We start from the raw sequence: 15,834 nt of genomic DNA on the forward strand, positions 1-15,834 counted from the left end.
CATGTGCCAAGAAATTATCTCAAGTAAGACAGACCCCCATAGCTCACACACATCCTCTTGTTCATTTTCAGCATTTGACCGTTTAACAGAGGTCATTACCTCAATACTCCTTTTTTTTACTTTTCGCCTTATCACCAGCGTCAGTGACCCTATTCTCCAACACCTCTTCTAGCCTCTCTCCCATTCTGTCACTATACACCAATCTTTCTCTCCTCTTTAAACAGGGTCTTATAATCCTACTGCTGAAAAAAAAAAAAAAGATTTTTGGACTTGTGCTATTTTCAAATCTGTCTTTAAACTCTCCTTCATTTTGTGGATTATCTGGTCTACTCTCACCTAATCCACCTTGTCTTACCTAACTCCCTTCTTGATTCCATACAATCTGGTTTCGGCACTTTAAACTCTACAGACACTGCCCTTACTAAAGTCACAAATGACCTATTGGCTGCTAAATACAATGGTAACCATTCTCAGCTGGTTCTTAGAAACGCAGGAGTTTGTCAGCAGAAAAAAAAAAAAACACTTGATCCATCCAGTTTGCTCTTATATTTTTTTTTTCCTTAGGATAGATATAGGTTTATCTCCATTTGTTCCAAGCATATACTCCTCTTTCTTCTGAATCTCTCTACAGTGAATAACACTGTTGACCACTTATTCCTACAGTGTACAATCTACTGGCCTTAACCACTTAAGGACCAGGCCAATTTTCATTGTTGCCCTTTAGTTTTTTCCTCCTTGCCCTTTAATAGACATAATTCTTTTTTTTTTTTTTTTATCTATAAACCCATATAAGGGCTTGTTTTTTGCAGGACCAATTGTATTTTGTAATGTCTTCATTCATTTTTTTTCATAACATATGCTCGAAAATAAAAAACAAAAATATTTGTGAGGTGAAAAAAAACAGCAAATTTGGTGTGGTTTATTTATGCCTTTTACCAAGCAGTCTTTAGTTTACCGGGATCTATGAGGGCTAATTTTTGCGCCGTGATCTGTAGTTTTTATCGGTACCAATGTGGTATTGATCTGACTTTTTGATAGCTTTTTACCTTATTTTTTCTGGGGTATAATGTAAGACAAAAAAAAAAAAAAAAAAGGGAACGTTCACTGTACAGTATAAATGTTATATTTTGATAGTTTGGAGAATTACCCACACGGCGATACCAAATATATTTTTGCATATTTTTTTTTACATGGAAAATGGGCGATTTAAAATTGTAATTTGGAAGGCGTAAATGTATGTGGGTTAAAAGGGTACTCAGGTAGAAAACTTTTTTTTTTTATCAACTGGTGAAAGAAAGTTAAACAGATTTGTAAATTACTTCTATTAAAAAAATTTTTTTTATCCTTCCAGTACTTATTAACAGCTGTATACTGCAGAGAAAGTTCTTTTTTTTTTTTTTTTTCTGTCCACAGTGCTCTCTGCTGACACCTCTGTCCGTATCAGGAACTGTCCAGAACTTTCTCTGTAATATACAATAAGTACTGGAAGGATACTTTTTTTTTTAATAGAAGTAATTTACAAACCTGTTTAACTTTCTGGCACCAGATGATAAAAAAAAAAAAAAGTTTTCCATCGGAGTACCCTTTTAAACCATGACGGTCCCCTTAGGTGACTTTTAGGAGGAATCATTAGATTCCTCATACATACCAATGGAGTTCCATAGAACTACATTGATCTGTGTGTTCTGCGCTCGATTGATAGAGCCTGGTCCAGCCAGGCTCTATCACAGAGCCACAGGTGGCACAGGATGAAAGGTAAGCTCTCTGGCTACCTCTGTAGTGGTATTAGACAAACTATAAGCAGATTTGGCGTTTGGTATCCTCTTTACATTGACTGCATTCAATTATGCACATCTTACTGAGACATCTTGTGACGGTCTGCTGTCTTTAACATTATGTCTACCTGAAAATGAATCTTTCAACTGAACCTCTTGTTTTTATCATCTACTAAACTAATTAAAGTGTACCCGTCAATAAAAAAAAAATAGAGCTAATTATAGATAAGGCATGACCTCCCTATTTCAAGAACAGACAACTGTATATGTTAATATATTTATTTAATGCCTGTCTAAGCTGGCTTAATAAAGTCTTATTAAAAAAAATATTAGCAGTATTTAAATGGGTACTGCCCGAAACAAAAAGTATTTACATTATAGTTACATTACAGTTGTGCATCTTGGCAAAACATTAGCCTTTCTAATATACTTAAAGGGGTATTCCAGGAATTTTTTTTATTCAACTATGCTAGAGGGGCTGTAAAGTTAGTGTAGTTCATAATATAGAGTCTGTACCTGTGTGTGACGGTTTTCTCACAATTCTTATGTGATTTTCACCCCACTATTTATTTTTACCAGCATACAAAATGACTGTTGTCTCGTATTTTTCCCAGCTTGCAATGCGGCCGAGACCTGAGTCACTAGTCAGCTGATGACAGGGAGCCTGTCTGCTTCAATGGATGGAGTGATTGCTTGGTGGGATTAAGATCAATCTGCAACTAATGCAACAGCTGTAGGCACCCTGATTGAAAACCACAGGTCTTTTGTTTCAATGGGTAGGGTGGCTGATGTGTGGGAGGGCGGAAAATGTAATTGTGGGATTTGTAGTCAAAATAGGAAATACAGGAAACAGGAAATACAAGTTCACAAAAAGCTAGCTACAGTATTATGGTAATCTCACAACATAGCCATTTAGCCCCAAGACAAGCGCAGATCCTTCCTAAGCATGTCCATTACTGTCTGCCAGGTACGTACTAAAATCACATTATGGTGGATAAGCCCTTTAATAAAAATTGTTGATCTCTTTTTTTTTTTTTTTTTTTTTTTATAGAAGTCATGGCTGTTCGGAAAGACCACTAGGTGTCCCCATGCTAGGGATCGACCGATTATCGGTATGGTCGATATTGTGGGCCGATAATCATGATTTTGGGCATTATCGGTATCTGCAATTACCTTGCCAATAAGCCGATAATGCCCCGCCCCTCGCACCGCGGTGCGGGGGGCAGGGCATTATCGGCTTATAGGCAAGGTAATTGCCGACACCGATAATGCCCAAAATCGTGATTATCGGCAGATAATATCGGCCATACCGATAATCGGTCGATCCCTAATTTGTAGGGTAGTTCCAGAGATGCCTGAGGGCATATCTGTCTTTTTTAGCTCTGCATTTTTATATGCCTAATTGAAAAAATAATAGTCCAATTAACCGATAAAAAAAAAAAAAAAAAAGAGTGAAATATGATCATTAACATTAAAGGGGTACTCTGGCGAAAAACATCTTATCCCTATCCAAAAGGTCTGACCCCTGCGATCTGCGGACAAGCAGCGGTGGCGGCCGAAACATGGAAGCTTGGAGCTTTCGTGTTCGTGACATCACATCACACCCCCTCCATTCATGTCTATGGGAGGGGGTGTGACGGCTAGTACATAGCCATCACATCTCCTCTCATTGACCTGAATAGAGGGGGGTGTGGTGGCGGGACCCCAAAATCCGACATCTTATCTCGTATCTGAAGGATAAGATGTTTTTCGCCGGAGTACCCCTTTAATATCAGCTGCTGATTATGTGGGATACAATAATAATAATTGTATCCAATATAGTGATTAGTACCATACAATTAACACATTTATCCTACATGGTGAACAAAGCAGAAAACAAAACCCAAGTACAATTAAAGAATTTTTTTTCCATCTGCCTATAAAAAAACTGAATAAAAGTAAGTCAAACAGCATGAAAGATCCTGCACAAAAAATCATTGTTACAACCCTAAGGCCTAAATGAGGCAGCTTTCTGTAAAGCTCAATAGTTTTAAGGGTCCTTCACATCAGCTTCTTATAAAGTTACAATGGAATTTAGCTTTAATCCCATGCAGCTACGGTCCAGTGGTCCGTCCGGCCTATAGACTAATTTATGTTGTTTGCAAACAACATACAGAGCAGTAAATCAGTTGGAAGCCGATTCATGTAAAGACTTGGGGGGGAACACTTGGAAAGTGCTTATAATGAAAGCAAGCAATAGCCCCAATATCATTAAACTGGATAATTGCTTTTGTAGCAATTTGCTAGTATTTGTTGTGAAATGAAGCTACATGTTAAAAATCACTCTGGCTAAGTCCTTTGAATGTGACATACGCCTCGTTTGGCAAGTGTGAGATGCAGGAAAAAAGAAGCATGTGATGCAGCCTTTGGCTATAAGTCCCCCATCTGAAGACGGTCCTGTTTAAACCTGAGGGCAAAGAAAGAAAGGGGAGATTCATCAAAATCTGTCTGGAGGAAGAGTGGTGCAGTTGACTATAGCAACCAATCAGATCGCTTCTTTCATTTTTCCCAGGTCCCTTTAAAAATCAAAGAAGCAATCTGGTTGCTATGGGCAACTGCACCACTTCCTCTGCAAAGGTTTTGATAAAACTCGCCCCCCCCCCCCCCCCCAAAGAGTGGCATAATTGCACAAAATTTTTGTGCAAAATTGGAGTTCGAACAGCATTTTCTGCACAAACACTGCTTGCGGGGAAAAAATAAACTGCACAATTTTTTGACACACTGCACTATAGCAAGGAATGATACATCTCCCCCTTCATCTTGCCTTCTTTTGTCAATCATATTGCCAGACACAGATGCAGCTGGAGAAAGCAGATAGGCACCTCTCTGAGAACTGTCTCCTTGGTTGTGCCTCATCCAGAACATCTCTAAACCAGCAAGGCTTGTGGAGTGTTCCTGGCATGCAATGGCTAGTACACAGGAAAAGTGGTCCATGGAAGGACAAGTGGTAAAATAGTAACACTGTCACAGGTGCCAATGGCTCGCTGATGTGCATGGAAAGTAAAAAGGCTTTGGTCAAACCCTCAAGTTTCTGAAAATGGGAATGCTGGCTCTGATAGAACGCACAGTGCATTGCAGATAATGGGCCTGTGTAGCCGCAGACTGAGCAGCTGTCTCCTGACCCCCCCCCCCCCCCTAAAAGTGCTTGCAATAGGCAGCGGTCCGTAACTAGGATGGACTATCGGAAGGCAAGACAGCAGATGCATTGTGACACTGAGCAATGCTCTGCTGGATAACCTGGGTCCTAATTTGGATTTTACTTTAACAATTACCACCTATTTAACACCTTAAGGACCAAGCCCATTTTCACCTTAACCCCTTAAGGACCAAGCCCATTTTCACCTTAAAGAGTACCTGTCATCAACAAAAACTTTTAATATATTGTTCATAATCATTAATGAAGAGATATTGTAATATATCTTCATTAAAAAATATTAATATTTATACCAGTTTTTTCATTTTATACTTTTGGCCACTAGGGGTCACTCTTCTATGCCTGGTCTGCAGGCAGCTTCCTATGCTTTTCATAGTAAGTGTACAGCTTTTAGGACTAATGCTGAAAGGGCTCTGGTCCTTCCACCGGAAGTTCAGTACTCTCAGGTCAGGACTCGCTCCCAGCCTGGAGCAGCACTGTGAGCTACAAGCCTGCACATGCCTCTCATATAACAGAGGCCAGTCACCTCCCCCTCCCCCCTGCTCTGTGTTCTCCCTGCCCCTCACCACACGTTATCTTATACATTGTATTATCTCACTACAACTCCTTGCATGCCGAGACAGCTGTTTGTTGTTTGCGCATGCTGGGATTTGCAGTTTTGCAACATCTGGAGGGCTACAGTTTAGAGACCACTGCACAGTGATCTACAAACTGTAGCCCTCCAGCTGTTGCAAAACTACAAATTCCTACATGCCCAAACAGCAAAAAGCTGTCTGGGCATGCTGGGAGGTGTAGTTTTGCAACATCTGGAGGGCTACAGTTTAGAGACAACTGTATAGTCGTCTCAAACTGTAGCCCTCCAGATGTTGCTAGGCAACTACTCACCGGCTTCCGTAGGATCCATGGAGCCTGCCACACGTCATCGCTGCCGCCAAGGGTCGCCTCCGAGGGTAAGTGACCTCTGGCGCCTGTCCCCAATGGTTCCCCTGCTCTGCTCGGACAACAGTGGGTGGGCAGAGTGGGGGAACAGAATGTTAACCCCCCCCCGCCGCAGATCTGCTATTGGTCGATCGCTTCTGATTGACCAATAGCAGGGATAGGAGGAGTGGTACCCCTGCCACCTTACTCCCATCCCTTCAGGGGGATGGTGGGTGTCTTGGACAACCCCAATCCCCCTCAATTTCCGGGTCACCGGAGACCCGGAATCGCCGCAAATCACCAGTGAATTCATTGATTTGCGTTGATCGCTGACATGAGGGGGGGTCTCAGGACCCCCCTGGGCATATGCATGGGATGCCTGCTGATGGATATCAGCAGTCATCCTGGTCCGGTCCCCGCCCGACGGGGATCGAAACTCCCATGGGCGTAAAGGTACGCCCTTGGTCCTTAAATACCAGGGAGCAAAGGCGTACGTGTACGCCCTTGGTCTTTAAAGGGGTACTATCGTGGAAAACTTTTTTTTTAATCAACTGGTGCCAGAAAGTTAAACAGATTTGTAAATTACTTCTATTTAAAAATCTTAATCCTTCCAGTACTTTTTAGGGGCTATATACTACAGAGCAAATGCTTATCTTTTTAGATTTCTCTGATGTCATGACCACAGTGCTCTCTGCTGACCTCTGCTGTCTATTTTAGGTACTGTCCGGAGCAGCATATGTTTGCTATTAGGATTTTCTCCTGTTCTGGACAGTTCTTAAAATGGACAGCAGAGGTCAGTAGAGAGCACTGTGGTCATGACATGAGAGAAATCTAAAAAGATAAGCATTTAAATAGATTTTTAAATAGAAGTAATTTATAAATCTGTTTAACTTTCTGGCACCACCAGTTGATTTAAAAAAATAAAATAAAATAAAGCTTTCCACGGCAGTACCCCCTTTAAGGGGTTAAAGACCAGGCTAATTTTCGTGTTTGCACCTTTATTTTTTCCTCCTCTCCTAAAAAAATCATACCGCTTTTCAATTTTATATAAGGGCTTGTTTTTATGGGCCACCAATTGTACTTTGTAATGACATCAATCATTTAATAACAAAATCTACAGCAAAACCCCAAAAATATATATTTGTGGGGTGAAATTGAAAAAAAAAACAAAAAAGAACGCCCTTTTGTAACTTTTGGGGGCTTCCTTGTAACCATATGGACCTGACATCTGATATTTATTCTGTAGGTCCATATGGTTACAAGGAGACCCAATTTATGTAGGTTTTATTTTATTTTACTACTTTAAAAAAAATTCCAACTACATGCACCAAAATTAGTATGTGTAAAATTGTCATATTCTGACCCCTATAACTTTTTTATTTTTCTGCATACGGAGGTATATGAGGGCTCATTTTTTGCGCCGTGATCTGTAGTTTTTATTGGTACCATTTTTATTTTATTTTGATGGGACTTTTTGATCGCTTTTTATGATTTTTTTATGGTATATAAGGTGTCCAAAAATGCGCAATTTTGGAATTTGGTATTTTTTTTTACATGTAAGCCATCGACCGTGCTGTTTAGCTAGCCTTATAGTTTAATAGCACTGACATTTACGCACACGGCGGTTCCACATATGATTATTTTTATTACATTATTTTATTTTAAAATGGAAAAATGGGGGTGATTTAAATAGGGAAGGGGTTAATTCACTTGTACACTTAATCATTTTTTTTTTTTAGCCCCCATATGGAGGCTATAACATGCAATCTTTTGATTGCATAGACTTGATTGCATGTATTGATCAGTGTTCTTGGCGCTCTGCTGCTCTAGACTGCACAGAAGGCTAGGAGCAGAAGACGACAGATTGGACGGCACGGAGGCAGGCGAGTACCCTCCCATCGTTCACTCAGCTGATCGGGACCCGCAATGTCACCGCGGATGTCCCAATCAGCTCCACTGAGCTACCATCACCCTTAACCCCGCATTTTAGACGCAGTGATCCACTTTGATCGCAGCATCTAAAGGGATAATGCCAGGCATTGGCCAGATCGGCGGTGCCCAGCATTAGCCATAGCTCCTGGCTGCCCATAGCAACCGGGACCCACCAGGTTTAACCAGTTCTCTGCGGGACCAGGGCGTATAGGTACACCCTTGGTCCTTAAGTCCCAGGATGCGAGGGCATACCTTTACGCCCTTGGTCCTGGTGGGGTTAAAGGGGTATTCCATGAAAAAAAACTTTTTTTTCATATCAACTGGCTCCAGAAAGATAAACAGATTTTAAAATTAATTCTATTACAAAATCTTATTAATCCTTTCATAACTTATCAGCTGCTGAAGTTGAGTTGTTCTTTGCTGTCTGAGAACAGTGCTCTTCACTGACACCTGTCTGTCTCAGGAACTGTCCAGAGCAGCAACAAATCCCCATAGCAAACCTCTCCTGCTCTGGACAGTTCCTGAGACAGACAGGTGTCAGTAAAGAGCATTGTTCTCAGACAGCAAAGAACAACTCACGCTCAGCAGCTGAAGGTACATAAAGATTTAAGATTTTTTAATAGAAGTAATTTACAAATCTGTTTAACTTTCTGGAGCCACTTGATATGAAAAAAAAAAATGTATTTCTTCATGGAATACCCCTTTAACCCCTTAAGGACCCAGCCATTTTACACCTTAGGACCCGGCCATTTTTTGAACATCTGACCACCATCACTTTAAACATTAATAACTCTGGAATGCTTTTAGTTATCATTCTGATTCTGAAACAGTTTTTTGGTGACATTCTACTTTAACATAGTGGTAAAATTTTGTGGTAACTTGCATCCTTTCTTGGTGAAAAATCCCCAAATTTGATGAAAAATTGGAAAATTTAGCATTTTTCAAACTTTGAAGCTCTCTGCTTGTAAGGAAAATGGATATTCCCCAAAAAAATTTTTTTATTCACAAATACAATATGTCTTTATGTTTGCATCATAAAATGGACGTGTTTTTACTTTTGGAAGACACCAGAGGGCTTCAAAGTTCAGCAGAAATTTTCCACAAAATTTCCAAACTCACTATTTTTCAGGGACCAGTTCAGGTTTGAAGTGGATTTGAAGGGTCTTCATCTTAGAAATACCCCACAAATGACCCCATTATAAAAACTGCACCCCCCAAAGTATTCAAAATGACATTCAGTAAGTGTTTTAACCCTTTAGGTGTTTCAGAGGAATAGCAGCAAAGTGAAGGAGAAAATTCACAATCTTCATTTTTTACACTCGCATGTTCTTGTAGACCCAATTTTTTAATTTTTACAAGGGGTAAAAGGAGAAAATGTATACTTATATTTGTAGCCCAATTTCTCTCGAGTAAGCACATACCTCATATGTCTATATAAAGTGGTCGGCAGGTGCAGTAGAGGGCTCAGAAGCGAAGGAGCGACAAGAGGATTTTGGAGAGTACGTTTTTCTGAAATGGTTTTTGGGGGGCATGTTGCATTTAGGAGGCCCCTATGGTGCCAGAACAGCAAAAAAAAAAAAAAAAAAAACACATGGCATACCATTTTGGAAACTAGACCCCTTGAGGAACGTAACAAGGAATAAAGTGAGCCTTAATACCCCACAAGTGTTTCACGACTTTTGCATATGTAAAAAAAAAAAAAAAAAAAAATCACTAAAATGTGTGTTTCCCCCCAAATGTCAAATTTTGGCAAGGGTTAATAGCAGAAAATACCCCCCAAAATTTGTAACCTCATCTCTTCTTGAGTATGGAGGTACCCCATAAGTTGACCTGAAGTGCACTATGGGCGAACTACAATGCTCAGAAGAGAAGGAGTCATATATGGCTTTTTGAGAGCAAATTTTGCTCGGGGGCATGTCGCATTTAGGAGGCCCCTATGGTGCCAGGACAGCAAAATAACCCCCACATGCTATACCATTTTGGAAACTAGACCCCTTGAGGAACGTAACAAGGGGTACAGTGAGCATTTACCCCCCCCCACTGGTGTCTGTCAGATCTTTGGAACAGTGGGCTGTACAAAATTTTTAATTTGTACAGCCCACTGTTCCAAAGATCTGTCAGACACCAGTGGGGTGTAAATTCTCACTGCCCCCCTCATTACATTCCGTGAGGGGTGTAGTTTCCAAAATGGGGTCACATGTGTTTGTTTTTTTGCGTTTGTCAAAACCGCTGTAACAATCAGCCACCCCTGTGCAAATCGCCTCAAATGTACATGGTGCACTCTCCCATCTGGGCCTTGTTGTGCGCGCCCAGAGCACTTTGCGCCCACATATGGGGTATCTCCGTAGTCGGGAGAAATTGTATTACAAATTTTGGGGGGCGTTTTCCCTTTTACCCCTTGTCAAAATGAAAAGTATAGGGCAACACCAGCATGTTAGTTTAACTTTTTTTTTTTTTTTTTTTTTTTTACACTAACATGCTGGTGTAGACCCCAACTTCACCTTTTCATAAGGGATGAAAGGAGAAAAAGCCCCCCAAAATTTGTTAGGCAATTTCTCCCAAGTACGGCGATACCCCATATGTGGCCCTAACCTGTTGCCTTGAAATACGACAGGGCTCTGAAGTGAGAGCGCCATGTGCATTTGAGGCCTGATTTAGGGATTTGCATAGGGGTGGACATTGGGAATCACTGGCGTAGAATACCCCTAACAGGGTGCCTCCAGCTGTTGCAAAACTCCCAGCATGCTTGGACAGTCAACGGCTGTCCGCCAATACTGGGAGTTGTTTTGCAACAGCTGGAGGCTCCATTTTGGAAACAGTGGCGTACCAGACGTTTTTCATTTTTATTGGGGAGGGGAGGGGGGCTGTGTAGGGGTATGTGTATGTGTAGTGTTTTTTTACTTTATTTTGTGTTAGTGTAGTGTAGTGTAGTGTAGTGTTTTTAGGGTACAGTCACACGGGCGGGGGATTACAGCGAGTTTCCCGCTGCGAGTTTGAGCTGCTGCGCAAAATTTGCTGCATCGCAAACTTGCAGCCTGATACTCACTGTAAGCCCCCTGCCCATGTGAATGTACCCTGTACATTCCTCTATCAGTGCATGCTGGTAGTTATAGTTTTGCAACAGCTGGAGGCACATGGGTTTCCCAACCAGTGTGCCTCCAGTTGTTGCAAAACCACTACTCCCAAACATTCTCAGGCATGCTGGAAGTAGTAGTTCGGCAACATCTTTAGAGCCTGATGTTGTCGAACTACAACTCCCAGCATGCTTGGAGTTGTAGTTTTGCAACATCTGGAGGACTACAGTTTGCAGACCACTAATACAGTGGTTCCCAATCTGTGCCCTTCCAGATGTTGCAAAACTACAACTCCCAGTATGCCAAAACTGTCCAGGCATGCTGGGAGTTGTAGTTCTGCAACATCTGAAGGGCCAGATGTTACAGAACTACAACTTCCATCATGCCTGGACAGTAAGGGCATGCTGAAGATGTGTAGTTTTGCAACATCTGGAAGTGCACAGTGGTCCCAAAACTGCGGACCTCCAGATGTTGCAAAACTGCAACTTCCAGCATGCCCGGACGCCAAAGGCTGTCTGGGCATGCTGGAAGTTGTAGTGTAAGGGGACCAGATGGAGCAGTCCAGATTGCTTTACAGCGGTCTGGACTGCTGCAAAGGTCCCGCGACGCCGCCGAAGATCCACTCACCTGTCGCCTCCGCCGCCGTGATCCGGGTCTTCAGGGACGAGGTAAGTATCGGGGCCGGGCCCCAGCACTCCCCCGTCCCCCGCCGCGTCCTCCGGTCTTCCTCCCGTTCTCTCCGGACTTCCAGGGGCCGGACAGGGCAGTGGGAAGTAACCGCCCCCCCCCCTGCGATTGGTCGGTTAGCTAACCGAAGAATCGCAGGAGATAGGAGGAGGTGGCCGGCTTGCCACCTCGCTCCTGTACTTCAGCATGGTCCTGGCTGTCTGTGACAACCGAGATCATGCAAAATTACAGGGCGGTCGGGTCCCAGAGACCCTATCAGCCCGGTATCGCCGCAGATTGCAGGGGCGATTTACCTCGCGATTTGCGACGATCGCCGACATGGAGGGCAGACATAATCCACAGTGAGCACTGCCGACCCACGCTACATCCCCTGCCACTGAAGCTGCTGAGCGATGCTGATCTCCTGTCAGAAAGGTGAGGGGGGGGGGATGAGAAGGGGCACAGCGACACCATTGATTGCGGGGGCACAGCGACACCATTGATTGTGGGGGCACAGCGACATCATTCATTGTGGGGGCACAGCGACATCATTCATTGTGGGGGCACAGCGACATCATTCATTGTGGGGGCACAGCGACATCATTGTGGGGGCACAGCGGCATCATTCATTGTGGGGGCACAGCTGCATCATTCATTGTGGGGGCACAGCGGCATTATTCATTGTTTTATGGTACAATAAGTCGGTACAGGGCACAGTGTTTATCAAAATTTTATTTTGGGACATAGCGTGTGGCAGTAATATACCAGGGACATAGCATGTGGCAGTAATATAACAGCGATATAGCATGTGGCAGTACTATATCAGGGGCATACCAAGTGGCAGTACTATATCAGGGGCATACCGTGCGGTAGAAATATACCAGGGATACAGCATGTGGCAGTAATATACCCAGAGCACAGAGTGTGGCAGTAATATATTAGGAGCATAGCATGTGGCAGCACTATACCAGGGGCATAGCGTGTGGTGGTAATATACCAGGGCACAGTGTGAGGCAGTGATGTATCCAGGGGCAGAGTGTGAGGCAGCACTATACCAGGGGCATAGCATATGGCAGTAATATACCAGGGCACAGTGGGAGGAAGTAATATATCCAGGGGCACAGCATGCAGGCAGTATTATATCCAGGGGCACAGCATGCAGGCAGTAATATATGCAGGGGCACAGCGTGCAGGCAGTAATATATCCAGGGGCATAGCTTGTGGCAGTAATATACCAGGGGCACAGCGTGCGGCAATATTATATTCAGAGGTATAGCATGTGGCAGTATTATATTAAGGGGTACAGCATGTGGCAGTATTATATTGAGGGGTACTACGTTGCAGTATTTTTATCGGTACAGCATGCAACAGTTTTATATTAAGGGGTAAACAATGCAGCAGTATTTTATTTAAGGGTGCAGTGCGGCAGTATTACATTCAGGGAAAGTATTTTACTGTCTGTGGCAGTATTTTTTTCAGGGGTACAGTATGCAGCAATATTATTTTCAGGGGTACAGTAGGCAGCAGTATTTTAGGGGTACAGTATGCAGCATTTTCAGAGATACAGTCTGTGGCAGTATTACTTTCAGGGTTATAGTATGCAGTAGTATTATTTTCAGGAGTACAGTAGGCCGCTGTATTTTTAGGGGTACAGTATGCGGCAGTATTATTTTCAGGTATACAGCAGGTAGCAGTATTATTTATAGGGGTACAGTATGCAGCATTATTTTCAGGGGTACAGTAGGCACCGGTATTATTTTTAGGGGTACAGTATGAGGCAGTATTATTTTCAGGGGTACAGTAGGCAGCACTATTATTTTTAGGGGTACAGTAGGCAGCACTATTATTTTTAGGGGTACAGTATGCGGCAGTATTCAGAAAATACAGGAAACAGTACATATACATCCTCCATCATTTTACCTATATCCTTCATGGCACTGTGGCCACTAGGTGTGAACCAGGCCTTAGCGCTTAGCACCAGTTACAGACCTGGTTGAGAGGACCCTCACTAAAAATTGTTGAGTACCCTTGGAATATGCAATCGTAAGATTGCATATTATAGCCCCTTATGGGGACTAGAGAAAAAAAAAAAAAACTATTGAAAGTGAATTAACCCCTTCCTAACAAAAGTTTGAATCCCCCCCCTTTTTTAACCAAATTAGTACATTTAAAATCCCTCTTTTTTGACGACCTATAACTTCTTCATTTTTCTGTCTAAGCGGCGGTATGAGGGCTCATTTTTTGCACCGTGATCTGTACTTTTTATTGATACCACATTTGCATATATATAAAACTTTTAATACATTTTTTATACATTTTTTTAGGAATATGATGTGACAAAAAAGCTGCAATTTTTTATACTTTTTTAACACTTTTGGGGGGTACTGCTATAAATGCTAATACTGTTCAGTGCTATGTATAGGGCATAGCACTGATCAGTGTGATTGGCAATCTTCTGCTCTGGTCTGCTCAATCTCGGACCAGAGCAGAAGACCCCAGGAGATGGACGGAGGCAGGTGATGGGACCTACGTTCGCCATTATGGATGATCGGATCCACGCGGCAGCGCTGCAGGCGGTCCAATCATCCATTTTTTTCTGACCGCACTGCAGCAGATGCCGTGATCTGTATTGAACACAGCATCTGAGGGGTTAATGGCAGACATAAGCACGATCGCTCATGTCCGCCATTACCGGCACCAGGACATACATTTGCGTCCTGCGTTGCTAAGGGGTTAAGGCCAAAATGGGCTTGGTCCTTAAGGGGTTAAAGTCAGCTACTGTTGATTTTAAAAACTACATCTGCTGGATGTTTGTTCCAAGCAACACTACCCTTTAAGTAACATACAGTAATATTTTCTCCTGTTGCTCCTGATTCCTCTACAAAAATAATAATTTACCTTAGACGGTACCCCTTTGATCATGTATTCAGTTTCATATTAAAAACACTTCCCCCCGAACCTCATTTAACCCTTTAACGGTTTCAATCATGCCCCCCTTTTCCTCCAGACTATACAGATTTAGTTTGTTAAGTGTCTCTTGCTAAGTTTTATACTTGATGTTCCATCATTTTTCAAGCCACCTTTGGACGAGTTCTATTATATAAATATCTTTTTGATGATAAACTCTCCTGGACACAGTACTCCCAATGTGGTTTCACTAAAGCTGTGAGTCCACCATTCGTTTAGCTTCTCCTACCACCTGGTTATATTGTTGATTCATTTTAAGGCTGTCAGAAATCACTACCCCCTAAAAGCTTCTCTTCTGAAGTCTTTGCTAACACATAACTGCCAATACAATACTCGAATAGAGGATTCCGTCTCCCCAAATGCATTATTTTCATTTGGAAACAATATGCAACTTCATTGGTTATTTTATACTTGGCTGAGTAGAATGGAGCTGATCATGGTCCTGAAAGCTAATGGGAAGGTGTATCAGGCTCCAGAGATTAGATGGATTCTTACCTAAGGATATTCTTGATATGGTAAATACGCTATTAATAAATAACCCCAAGGTAGGGTCATGAGTGATGACAGATCTATGTACCAAAATGAAAAAAAAAAAATCAAACACTAAATTCCACTTCCTGTGGTCTAAACCCTACATAACGTCACCTGAAAATGTTTAACCCCAAAATTTAGCTCTCTACGAGATGAAACAGTCTTCCCTAGTCTTTCGGAATGAGTAAACTTCACACCAGAAAATTACAGGAAAATATAATATCAGCCCTATGGCTTACTCCCCCATGACACAGAGAGTAAATGTAACATATGGTTTGTAGAAGAGTAATTCTAACATACATTAGTTTAAGGGATTGGAAATTATACCCACATGTACACAGGAGAGTGATTTTTAGAAGAAAAAAGATAAATGCCCTATAAAGCATACACTGAGAAACAAAAGAATTCAAGAATGTATTTTAATATTAGTATAGTACCCCCTGAGCTCAATATTTTTTGAGTTCATATATAAGTAGAACATTTACATAACATGGTAATTCACTGCATTACTTCTAGAGTACAGCTCTTCACTTCGAGTCTTTGATATGTAGCCTGTGAAACAGTCTATAAACATAAACATACACTTGATGCGGCCAATTTTGATGTTAATAATGGAGAGAGAGATTTCTTTCAGTTTTTCATTCCAGCAGTCGTAACTTTTTACTTTTCATTGATGTAGCTGGATGGGGCGAGTTATATTGTTCAATTTCATTCCCTAGGAGACTTTTACTGATGATTGAAATTTTTACTGTATGATGCATGTATTCTAATATATTAC

General features: G+C 42.0%; 1 protein-coding gene across 1 annotated transcript in view; it reads right to left on the bottom strand.

Annotated features, from left to right (window-relative positions):
* The window catches only part of EDA (ectodysplasin A), a 146,200-nt gene that overhangs the window by 20,564 nt on the left and 109,802 nt on the right, over positions 1–15,834 (bottom strand). The window lies entirely within an intron of this gene.

The sequence above is a fragment of the Hyla sarda genome, chromosome 9 (assembly GCF_029499605.1).
Source record: "Hyla sarda isolate aHylSar1 chromosome 9, aHylSar1.hap1, whole genome shotgun sequence".
Classification (NCBI taxonomy): Eukaryota; Metazoa; Chordata; class Amphibia; order Anura; family Hylidae; genus Hyla; species Hyla sarda.